Raw genomic sequence first — 13,103 nt, forward strand, 5'->3', positions numbered from 1 at the left:
AGATGTGTATTTATTCCATTTACAAAAAAATCTTTATATTTTATATAGTAGTTCTTAATTCAATTCAATGAATTGTGAATTAGTTTTTCTATGAATTTGACAAGATAGAATTAAACATTACATGTCAAGGTAAAGCCGCATACCTGTTGTTAGAGGTTTTTAATAGACACTGTTGTTACCATGGCAATGGCATCAGATCTAAAAATGGCCGGATAAAGTATTTATAGAATAAGCTTTATTTCACCACAGTTGAGCTGTTACAGTAGTATAATAATTCACTGTACGAAGGACTTTACCTTTCAAACAGAAAAAAACTTTAGGGATTTTAGTACTCTAATATTAATACACAGGGAAATATTAAAGATTAACCCCTTAAGGACGCATTCATTTTTCGCTCTCCACCTTCAAAATTCCATAACTTTTTTATTTTTCCATGTACAAAGCTGTGTGAAGGCTTATTTTCTGCATAACAAATTTTTCTTCACAGTGACATTATTTATTATTCAATGCCGTGTACTGGGAAGCTGAAAAAAAAATTCAAAATGTGGTGAAAATGTGGAAAAAAAACTCATATGCATCAGTTACTTGTGGCCTCAGTTTTACGACTTTCAGTGTGCGCTCCAAGTGATTCATCTACTTCATTCTTTGGTTCACAATAATACCAAATTTCTATAGATATTGGGGCTCATTTACTAAGGGTCTGCAGAGCGCTTTTTTCATCAGGTTTCCCGACGATTTCCGTTTTGCCCCGAATTACCCCAGGATTTTGGTGCACGTGATCGGCTTTTGGCACATCGGCGCCGGCTTGCACGCGACAGAAATCAGGGGGCATGGCCGTCAGACAACCTCGGGCAACGCACAGGATTTCACATTTAGAATTGCGTCACAAGACAAGCACTTACAAGCAACAGGAAGAAGAAGGTGAACTCCGGCGGACCTCGGCGCGGAAGCGACGGATGCAGGAAATTGGACACCCGAGCTTAGTGCATTGCGGCAGACTCAAATCCTCGTCGGACAACGCACCACGGAATCTGCCCCATTGTGTTTTAATACATTTTCAAAAATTAAACAAATGTGTACAAAAAAAAAATGTTGCCATGTTCTGACGCTTATAACTTTTTCATACTATAGTGTGTGGGATGTCATTTTTTGGGAAATGAGTTGACGTTTTCATTGCTACCATTTTGAGGACTTTTTGATCTTTTTTTTACATTTTTTATGTGATATAAAATTGTGTAAATATAGCGTTTCGGACATTTGGGCACTGTTTTCTGTTATGAAGTTCCAGAGTGTACCAGAGCCCCTCCATGTTTGTAGATCCATAGGCAGTTACATTGTTTCCCCCTCCTCCCTCTTCTCCCTGTACTTCCCTCTGTTTCAGCACACAGTGGGAGGGGAAGTGCTCCTTGCGCAGTAAAAGCTGCAGCACGGAGGGGCTCTGGTAACTCCCCCAGAGCCCTTCTGGCGTAGCTAAAAGAGTAAGGATATATAAATAAATATATGTATTAGTTAGCATCTGCTGCCCCCGCCTACCTGCTTGATTTGGTTTCCTTGGCTCATTCAGATGCAGCTATCATGTTTCAAGTATCATGTTTCCCATCATGATTCATCCTTGAGTCCAGTCTTATCACCAAGTACAAGTGTTGACATTGGTACTTCATTGGTACTTCTGAGTGTACTATCTTCTTTATTATCAATCTTCTTTATGGTCTACTATCTTCTTTGTTATGAAGTATGTATAAGTGAACATGTAGGGGCAGGATACACTGTAGAAAGTTTGGTATGGTGGGTATGTTTTACAGACATTGCTTATTTCTTGTAGCTGTTGAGAGAACCTGCTTTTTTGGTAATACAGGGCTACAGTGCATCTCTGGCAATGTACCCTTATGTCACTGCAGACCACAGGAGTCCGTAAGAGTCCAAAATGAAAGCCCCACTAGCCTCACTTTGCTGAGAGTCAGATAGAAAAAGTTAGGTATATTTTGAGAGCAATGTTTGTTCTAAGTCTTAGCATGAAAAACTTGGCTAGTCTCTTCTTATTCAACAGTACCAGGATGTCCAGGGGAGTAAACAGAACATCTTGCTATTACTAAGGTGGCGTTGCCAATATTCTGTTAAGATGAGGATATAAGGTTTAATCGGTGTTGCAAAAAATAAATATTTGCCATACCTAAGGCTGTTTTCATCCTGCTTCCTGCTACAGATTCTCATGCAGAAGAACTTATTGTGGTTTTTGGATGTGAACTTGTTTTTTTACTTTTGGTTCCATTCGAAAGAAACATTTAATTTTTTTGCTTGTAAAGGCACATTTTTCATAGTAACAGTTTTAAGTAAGCAAATGAATAATAATTTCTTTATTTATATAGCGCACACAGATTACGCAGCGCTGCAAAGAACTTGCTATTTGGTCTCTGTCCCCATGGGGCTCACAATCTAATCAACCTACCATTATGTTTTGCAATATGGGAGGAAACCCATGCAAACACGGAGAGAACATACAAACTTTTTGCAGGTGTTCACCATGGGACCTGAACCCAGGTCCCCATCACTCCAAGGCTGTAGTGCTAACCACTGAGCCACCATGCTGCCCTTAAATTACAGTATTGAAGTTTGCTTTTAAAGATTAGATAAAACTGAACTAATGTTATGCCATGCACTATTGTAGCCATTAAAGACTTAGCACATCAGCAATGTATGTCTAAATTGGAAAAATAGAATGTTGTGGAGGTGGTTATAATCAGTAACACCTTATTCTGGAATGCATATATATAGAGAATATAGAGAATATATAGAGAATATTAAAATAATTATTCAATATGCAATATACTGTAAATGATAACTAATAAAGTAAATATTAATAAATAATCTATAATTAGAAATAAATATAACTACTATGGTGGGACTTATAAATCATTGGTCCTCAAATATGATGCTTTGAATCAATGTATCACTCATAGGCTATTTATCCACGTTGTTTATGTGCGCCTTTACAGAATATAGCCAAAGAATGGTGAAAATATTAACCAGATGATGGACTGAAGGGAAGGAGACCCATTTGCGGATAGCTTCTCTGATATTGTAAGACTTGTTAAAAAGGTCAGATATTGACTTATGGCTACCTGCAGGAGATGGCACTAGAGACAAATCTCAGGACACAGCAAGCGAACACATTTCCGGTACATATGGGATCCAGCACGCTTACTTATGGCTAAAAACATGTATGCGCGGGAAAAGGTTTTGACCAAGATGGTATGGAGTGATCTGGGCTCCTAGCACAACCATTCCAAAGTGAGCTGATACTATCTTTCTATGAGTGTTGGCGTTTAGACTCCCCATACCAGTATTTGCAGCATTTGAAAGAAGACACTATATACACCATCATTGCCTTTTGTACATCATCTATTGTCTGTTGTCTGTTGACGTGCAATTGATGTGATGTGAAATGTGTAAGGTCCCTTATCTATACATGAATGATAGTATGTAGTTTTCGCATTACTATTAGGAATATGATACTGAATAAAGACATTTCATAATGTGATCAATTTGAACATCATTGATTGACATTCGCTTGGCCTACATTGAAATTTTCCAATCCCTCTAATAGGTAAAACATTACATTTTACATTGCATATACTATGGCCTGCTGCCATTTACTTATTAAACATTATTCTGGATACATCCATTATTTCTGGTGTGTTTCCAAAATTACTTGCTGTGACCATAATTCACTACGACCATCTGATTGAGGGATCAAATATTTCATCAAATATTCATAAAAGTTTCCATCTATGATGTTATCTGTACAGCAGATGTATTGAGTATAGAATCCACTAGTAGTATATAATACTGGTAGAGCACTAAAAGCAGAAGCCTATTAGCTGGGGTTTGGGCATTATTAACTTAATGAGGTGGTCAAGGTGACACAGAGGACAATCTCATGAAAATTGGTTCAACTACTGTACAGAGACTCTTTTGTTATTCTGACGGATGCAGTGTGGTTATCTTGGCAATGGCATATCTTTTCTTCATTATTCTAACTTGTCTGTCTATTCATGTGTCTGTCTATATATATTTATGACTGCATAGAAAAGATACATACTCTATGTGAAAAGTATTTTGAAGATAGAATGAAACATGGATTCATTAAAGGGGTTTTACCACTAAGCAAGTTGGGACCTATCCGATAAGCAAGCTAGGCCCTCTCCACCGGATAGAGCCTAACTTGCTTCGTGGGACAAACCCTTTAATGAATTGTTAAAATAAAGTATCCCCATTTAGGATTTCCCAGAAAATGATGATTAGCTCTACTACGCCCCCACACCCTGGCTAATCTCTGAAATAAGAACCTCAATTTATTCTGTACTCATTAAATGGAATGATGTTGTACTTTCCTCCTTCACTCAAAATTTTCACTTCTGTAAAAAAATAGCAAGTGGTTAATCATGTTATAATAAAAATAGAAACAACATTAAAGTAAATTTAAGCAGGTTGTAAAAGTTCTACAATCTAAGGACGTTAACTGAAGTGTTAATAAGAGTGATAAAAAGCATACAGTTTAAAGTTTCTAACAATGTGACTCCTTACAGACAGTCACTTGATCTCCTTACAGAGGTATCTCCTTACAAAGGTGAATGATTGAAGAGGTATTTCAGGAATATGAACGTTTGATACAAAAACCCATAATGCTATAAATAAATGAATACAATAAAACTCAATGTCATTAATCACAAAACAATCACAGAGCTGAAATAGTTTGCTTTTATGATTCACTAAATTTTGTGGGCTTTCTAAAGTAGGTGAAGTTATCTCCAAGATGGTCACCATCTACAACTCCCATGATGCCTCATTCTCCGTAACTCCTCCTCCCTCTTATGCTCTGCTCCCAGTGATGATGTAACAGATTGTCCTGCTCTGTTACCATAGTAATGATGTGTAACTGCCATCACTGCACATTACCTCACAGTACCTCGCCACAACACTGGTCATACTGGATTCACTGCAACCAAAAAACTACAGCTAAACTTAGTGGTGATCACATGACCTGCCCAGGCAGTTGCTGGACATCCGATGTGGACCCATGACCGCATCTTCTGTCCTATTCCCAATGCTGTATCAGGCGGGACGGTCTGGTGTGGCCAGCCACCTGAACGCAGTGGGGCTACCGTGCTCCTGTTTGTTTACATGGGGCATGCACCAGAGTGATGGCAGTGTGGAACACCCAGAGGGACCACAGAGGTAAGTAAATGTTTTTTTTTTTTTAACCAGGCCCCTCTTGGCCACCACTAGGTTTTTATATGCTCTCGGACAACCCCTTTAAAAAACATTTTCATGTATACTGCAGGGGAAGAGAGACGAGAAAGATACAACTACAAAGTGTTTTTATTTAATAAAATATATTATGAAGTTTATGATTATCACCTGCTCTATTTATTTATGACATTTCTCTTTTGTTTATTGGCTGTCGATTTTTTAAATTGATCAATTGAACTCCTATTTTATTGCATTTTTACTTTACATAATTTTCCACCTCTGCACAATACTGCACATAGAGTCATACTGGCCCACATTTCTTAAAGCATTTGCGCAAGTTTTTTTGTCTGGCTTTGCACTCAAAAGAATGTGCAAACTGCTCGCACATGTATTTGTGGACTGTTTGCGCCAGTTTTGTGTCATGGCTGAACTGTGTCCGACAAGACAGAAGAAATCTTCACCTAAACGGGCGTGTTAGTGCATATTTGGAGTTTGTGCCAAATTTATTACTGATGTGCGGCACAATGAACATAATGCACCAAAAGAAAAATGGTGCACACTTCTAGAGAAGTGTAGGGAGTGTCAGATTAATCAAAACTGGCACATGGTCTACAATAATCGGGCGCACTCTGCACACTCCACAGGCAAAGTGCACGTAGTACAGGCTGCACTAGTTTTGATAAATGTTGTCCTCTGTGTGAAGATTTTCTTAATAACCGTCCTTACTCATTAGTTCCAAAATTCTTATGAAAGAGAACCTTTTACAGTGAATAGAGCTTCAAAGGGTTTCCCGCACTACACCGGGGGAAGTAGGCAGAATGGCAGTGATATCTTAACAATTGGAAACAAACAAGTATTCCAAGTACAGCACTGTGCAAAAGGTTAAGACAGGTATGAGAAAATGTTACAAAGTAAGAATGCTTTCAAAAACAGAAGTGTTAAATATGTATTCTGTAGCAGGGCAATGACCTCAAATATCCAGCCAATGTCTTTAAGAACTATATTCAATGTGAAGAAGAACTAGGAGTGTTGGAAGTGATTATATTAAGTCAGGGCACAATGGGTCCCAATCTAAACATCAAGGAGTCTTCATGGAATTACATGAAATAACAGAAGCATTTGATCCGATATTCGTAAAAAAGTTCTGTAGTTAGTTCTCCAAAATTTTTGTAACAACCCATATAGCCAAGTTCCTTTATGATCTGCATACAATTGATGCTACTTAACCCCTTAGCGCTCTGCGCCGTAGCTGTACTGCGCTGAGTCCCGCGAATAGCGCTCAGCGCAGTACAGCTACTGCGCAGAGACGATGCCGGTTCAGCGCTGTATAGCAGCCGAACCGGCATCGTTAGCCGCAGGATTTCAACGGTAATCTACCGTTGACATCCCCGGCTAACACCCGCGTTAGTATTGCAGAGTATTATCAAGAACAAGCAATCAGATGATTTCTTGTTCATATCCCATGGTGGATCATGTAAAAAAATGTAAAAAAAAATGTTTTTCAATAAAAAAATTCCTTTATAAATCACTAAAAATGCCCATAAGCCCCAAAAAATATAAAGAGACATATAACACTCAAAAAAGTCTAAATCATAACACAAACCCCACATATATAGTATCACCGCGTCCGTAACAATCCATAGAATAAAACTAAATAACTATTGAACCCATATGATGAACGCCGTAAAAAAAAAAACGTTAAAAACTAGCCAAAAATTATGATTTTTACCTATTATATCCCACTAAAAATGCAATAAAAAGTGATCAACAAAACATATGTACTCCAGAATGATATTGTTGCAAAGAACAATATGTCCCGCAAAAAACAAGCCATCAACCAGCTCTGTAGCCAAAAACGTAACAATGTTATGCCACTTGGAAGACAGCGATGCAAAAATGATAGATTTTTCCCCACATTAGGGTTTTATTTGGCAAATTTAGTAAAACATAAGAAAAAATATTCATGTCTGGTATCCCTGTAATCGTATCGACCCATAGAATAAAGATTATTAGGCTATACGGTGAACACGGAAAAAAAAAAAAGTAAAAAATCCAGTACAGAATTGATGCTTTTCTACTCATGACCTCAAAAAAAGTTCCAAAATTTTCAACAATAGGTGATACCAACCCCCAAATGGTAACAATGGAAAAAGCATCTTGTCCCGCAAAAAAAATGCCGTCACATGGCCCAAATAACGGAAAAGCGAAAATGTTATAGCCCTCAAAAGGGGGCAACCAGAAAACTAAAATCCTGGCAGCTGCAGGGTGCTCCTTCCCTTCTGCGCCTTGCTGTGCCCCCATAACACAAGTAATGTCCACATGTGGGGGGTCGCTGCACTCAGGAGAAATTGTAGAACAAATTTTATGGTGGGTTTTCTCTTTTTATCTTATGGAAATGTGTAAATTTTAGGGCTAAATGAACGTATAACCGACAAAATTTGACCATTCTAAATTTCACCGCCATTTTGATTCAATTACTAGGAAGATCTCAAGGGGTTAACAATCTTTGTAAATGCTGTTTCTGATAGTTTGAGGGGTGCAGATTTGAAAATGGGTTGGTGATATAGGGGGTTTTGTTGGTAAATATGTAAAATTTGATTTCAAACAGTATTTATCCCCAAAATAGTCAATTCCGAAAATACGGAAAATCGCTATTCGATTTGTAGGCCGCGTGACGTCAAAATAAATTATCCAAACATTTCAAAAATTATGAAAATGTAAAGTAGACAAATGGGAAATGTTATTCTGCAAGTTATTTAGGTGGTAAATTTATCTGCCTGAAAACGCGGTGATTTTGAATTTCGAAAATGGCAAATTTTTCTAAAAATTCATCATTTTTTTCTTTTTTTTGTAAATAAACGCAAAACTTATCAGCCAAAATTTACCACTAAAATGAAGTACAACATGTGGGGAAAAAACAATCTCAGAATCGCTTTGATAAGTAACAGTGTTCAAAAGTTATAACCATATAAAGAGACGCAGGTCAAATTTCAAAAAAAAGTTGCGAGCCTTAACCTGCAAACAGGCTGCGTCCTTAAGGGGTTAAAGACAAAGTGTAGTCACACAAAATATACATTTGTATTCGACGCTGTCCAGTTTATTGATTGATATAAATCAAAATGCTGATTTTTTACTTTGCAGTATTTTTTCTGCACCTGCCTAATACTTTTTCACCCTTCTGCATATGGTACATGTATGGAAGTGAGCCTACTTGCAAACATTAGACAAAAGTGAAGGTTCGTTGGTTGGCAGATTCCAATTATGGAATAAATTCTGCGTACTTCTTGTAGTGCCAATGTGCAGGATTGTAGAGTAATGTGGTTAATAACTTTTGGGTGGAACCAATTCCAAGAAGTGAGAATTTTCTCAAAACAAAAGCTGCCTGGATGACTTTGTCTGAGAGGTTTGTATACAGCAGGTACTCCTATTTGTTTACCCAAGATGCGTTTACGTCATTGACCAAAGTGGAATCTGCGTGTTTAGTCTCCACGGTTTAGAAGTTTAAATTTTTCCTCTAAAACAAGGTGTTCGCTCGTACAGAGTTATAGTTAATTAGGATACAAGAAGTGAAAGTTCTTCTGTGCTAAATAAACTATGACAGCAAGGCAGAATGGTGCCAAATACTGAAGGATGTTTGTGTGCTAAGCATTATGGGTGTTACATAAGTTTATCTGATCAACCTACAGATGACTGCATTGCAACTTTTGCAATGGATACCAGATTCTTCATTCAGTATATAGAAACCAATGTCAGATGTTACAATGTGTATGGCAATTCCCGAAAGCTGGATATTTCTCTGTGCATTGGTGTAACTTCCAGCACTTTTTAGTCAACTTTTAGTTAATCTAACTGCATATAGACTTTCTTCCAGCTTTCCAGTACACTCCAGTACAATTTGTCCCTTAGATAACAAACCGTCATACAGCTCTGCAGATGAAAAAAGGGGAAAAAAAATTTAATTAAACTGAAAACTTTTTTTCAACCAGCTTTATTCGTGTTCTACTCATAGCATTTACCATTGTACTTGTCGCAATATTTGCAGGAGTTTGTGAAAGTTAGGAGTCATTGGGGCCACGGTATCATACCTAGTTTTCTGGGGTGCTAAGCACGAAATTCTCAATTGAAATTGTGTCTTTTCTGCCCTTCCACCACACATAACTTTGGCCTACAACATTTACTATGACCTGCACCACTAAACTATGCTATCAGATTCTACGCTGGAAGTGCAGGTGCCTCACCAGAATAAAGGTGAGTGGACTTCAGGTACAAATCAAATCAGTCGGATCCAGTAGGTTAGGGAAGCCATTGAGAGTCCCTCCTAAAGGGAGAATGAGTTTTCTCGGTGGATCCCTGAGCATGGACCTGATGAGAGAAACGGGAGACGTTTGGGCCTCGTGACAGAGCTCTGACTCACCACTGGGAGGAGCAGCATCTCCTGGCCAACCCAAAAGCGTGGCTACTTTTTAAGAGGCTTCCACCTGGTCTAAAAAATTCAGCACCACAAATTCCCAGGAAATTCAGATTTTTTTGTTTTCTTGAAATTGGGATTGAATTCCACTTCATCCAATTTGATTTGCAAAGCACCAGTCTTAAGGGACTGTCCATGTTTATTATATTTTCTAACCAATGTAAATGAGTTAAAATATGTAAATAATTATTACTGAATTGCCCATTCCAGAATAATTACATTCTATAGACATAATTAATTGACCATTCCATACTAGCATGTGAAAAAATTACACTGCAACGCATTGGTATTATCAGCAGTCATACACCATGTTGTACTTGCAAGCATTGGCCACAGTGATTGACAATGGTCACATGATAGATGTTTTGATGTCATGGAGGCAATGAAGCAAAGGTATTTTGGGGTAAGTATTTGTTTTTTTCATAATTGATTTTTGAGCAGCACGGTGGCTCAGTGGTTAGCACTACAGCCTTGCAGCGTTGGGGCCCGGAGTTCAAGCCCCATCCAGGTAAAAATCTGCAAAGAGTTTGTATGTTCTCTCTATGTTTGCGTGGGTTTCCTCTGGGTCCTCAAGTTTCCTCCCACATTCCAAAACATAGAGTTAGGTGGATTAGATTGTGAGCCCTCATGGAGAGAGAGACAGATTTGGTAAGCTCTGTGTAGCGCTATGGAATTTGTGAGCACTATATAAAAAAAGGAATTATTATTAAATAAACACATATTTTACAATTTGAGAAGCGTAGAAATCTATAACTTGTATGATTGGCCTTGTGAAGAAATCATAAGGAAATTTTTGTTCATGTGAAAATTCATGTGTGTCATTTTACTGCTATCATATGTAGGGTTAAACAAAATATATTATTTTCTGAACAATCTTTTACAGATCCAGTGTAAGAAAGTAGTATGGGTATGTGACAGCGCTAGTGATAATAAGCAGACATATACAGTTTTTTGCAATATATCATATGTTATGTCCTTGCACTGCCAAGGAAATTACGTTACAGTAAAAGCACACGTCAGTGACATTTCTGCATAACCTCAGTGAAAGCTACTTGCATGGTCTATGTTCTAATTTTTGGAATAACACAAATGTGATCACAGTTGATGCATGTGCACTTTCATCATAATTAACAGTATTTATGAAAATACATTTTTGTAAACCCCAGCATTGAACCTGATGCAAACCTGATGCCTCATCTTAGACTAATCAATTTGTGACTTTTTATCAAAATCAAATGTATAGATAACATATCCAGGGGAAATCCCAGTGGGCCAACTGGTATGGGGCCGGTCTGAGACTGGTGGGGCCGGTCTAAAAATAATAAACCATGTACTCACCTTTCCGACGCTCCCCTGCAGCTCCGTTACTCGATGCAGTCCGGGCGGCAATGACAGGTCTGTGCGCCAGCTGTGCACAGACTATGACATCAGACAGCTGCTATCTGCCCCTGGATACATGCACAAGCAGTTTGTATCTTCTTTAAAGTGCAAAGTCAGACAAAAAACTGGCGCAAGCGCTTAAATAAATGTGCAGCATATACTTTTCAATCGGATGTACTATTTTATGGACTTGAAATGCTATATTTTAGATTGATGGGGTTGGGCATAAATTCACTTGTTAGATTTCTGGACATTTGTTGGTGACTAAGTTAAAAATAATTACAGGAAGGACTACATACCTAGAGCTTATACAATACAGACCCACTACTTTACTAATAGCTTAACCTAACAGGAAAAAAACTACTTGAATGATGCTGCGCTACTACTGTATTTGTTCCTGGCTTTCTAATTTCACACATGCCTTTGCCAATCTTTCCTTTCAGGCTTCTCTCAGAGATTTCCACTGTATGTTCACATAGAAATTTCAAACTAAAAGTAAAAATAGTTTTACTTTATCTGCAGTTTTTTTCGGCATAAAACTACAGCATTTATACATTTAGTTTCAATAATTTTTATTGTTTTTTTAAAAATACAATACATTATTCCACAAGGTACTATTACAGATATATCACCTCTGTCTCCAAGATATTTCCATACCTTCTATATTATTTAATGTGAAGCCATAAGTTATCCATAACCAGTCTATGTCGTAGTTGGAGGAAGCATTTATACATTATTGGCAAGAGGCTTAAAAAGCAAAAAGAAAAGCGGGGAATCCGGCATCCGTACAAAGAGAATCCAAGGTAGACGACTTTTTAAAAAGTAATTCCAAAATTTTTATCCTTCAAAGTTAAAAAGTGCTTGTGCATTGACATGGGCACAAGAAAGCAAGCAGTGCGAGACACAAAAATTGGCAGAGGTAACGCGTTTCGGACTTTTTTGCATGTTAGTCCTAAGAAAGCACAAGAAAGCAAGCAGTGCGAGACACAAAAATTGGCAGAGGTAACGCGTTTCGGACTTTTTTGCGTGTTAGTCCTAACACGCAAAAAAGTCTGAAACGCGTTACCTCTGCCAATTTTTGTGTCTCGCACTGCTTGCTTTCTTGTGCCCATGTCAATGCACAAGAACTTTTTAACTTTGAAGAATAAAAATTTTGGAATTACTTTTTAAACAGTCGTCTACCTTGGATTCTCTTTGTACGGATGCTGGATTCCCTGCTATTCTTTTTGCTTTTTAAGCCTCTTGCCATTATCATGCATCACTGTGAATTTCCGGACCAATGATAGGGGATACACCGTGCACCTGGCCTGGATTAACACTCTGAAAAGACTGCAGTCGTCAAGGGGTGAGCTGTTACCTGACTTTTTCTCTTTTTAACATTTATACATTATTATAGCTCTTGATAAGGCAGCCAGGTATACCCCAGGACTCTTAAACAGAAATACAAAGCTGAAACTTGCCTGCAAAACACATGACGTGTGGATATGAGATGGACCCCCACTTTATTTTAAAACATTTTAGACAAGAGAAGAACACACTGGGGCACATTTACTTACCCGTCCCATTGACGCCGCCGATCCGGAATGTCCGACGAGGATTCGGCTCTTTTGCAATTCACTAAGATCGTGCGTCCAATTTCCTGCATGTGTTGCTTCCCCCCGCTGATGTGATGTCCGCCGGAGTTCACCTTCTTCTTCCCTATGTATGTGAGTGCTGATCTTGCAACACAATTTGCTTTTTAAATTCCACGGTTATTCGGAATCTGTCGGGTTGTCCATAGTCCACTCCCCCGATTTGTGTCGCATGCAAGCCGGCGCTGATGCACCACAATTTGATCGTGTGCGCCAAAACCCTGTGCAATTCAGGGCAAAATGGTAAAAAAAAATGCGAAACCCGACGGAAATGTGGGATTCAGACCGTTAGTAAATGTGCCCCAGTGTCTGGAAAAAAAAAACACAACCACATAACGTAATGGGTGAAATGGCCACAGCTTTATTTGAATCAC

This window comes from Engystomops pustulosus, chromosome 1 (assembly GCF_040894005.1).
Source record: "Engystomops pustulosus chromosome 1, aEngPut4.maternal, whole genome shotgun sequence".
Taxonomy (NCBI): Eukaryota; Metazoa; Chordata; class Amphibia; order Anura; family Leptodactylidae; genus Engystomops; species Engystomops pustulosus.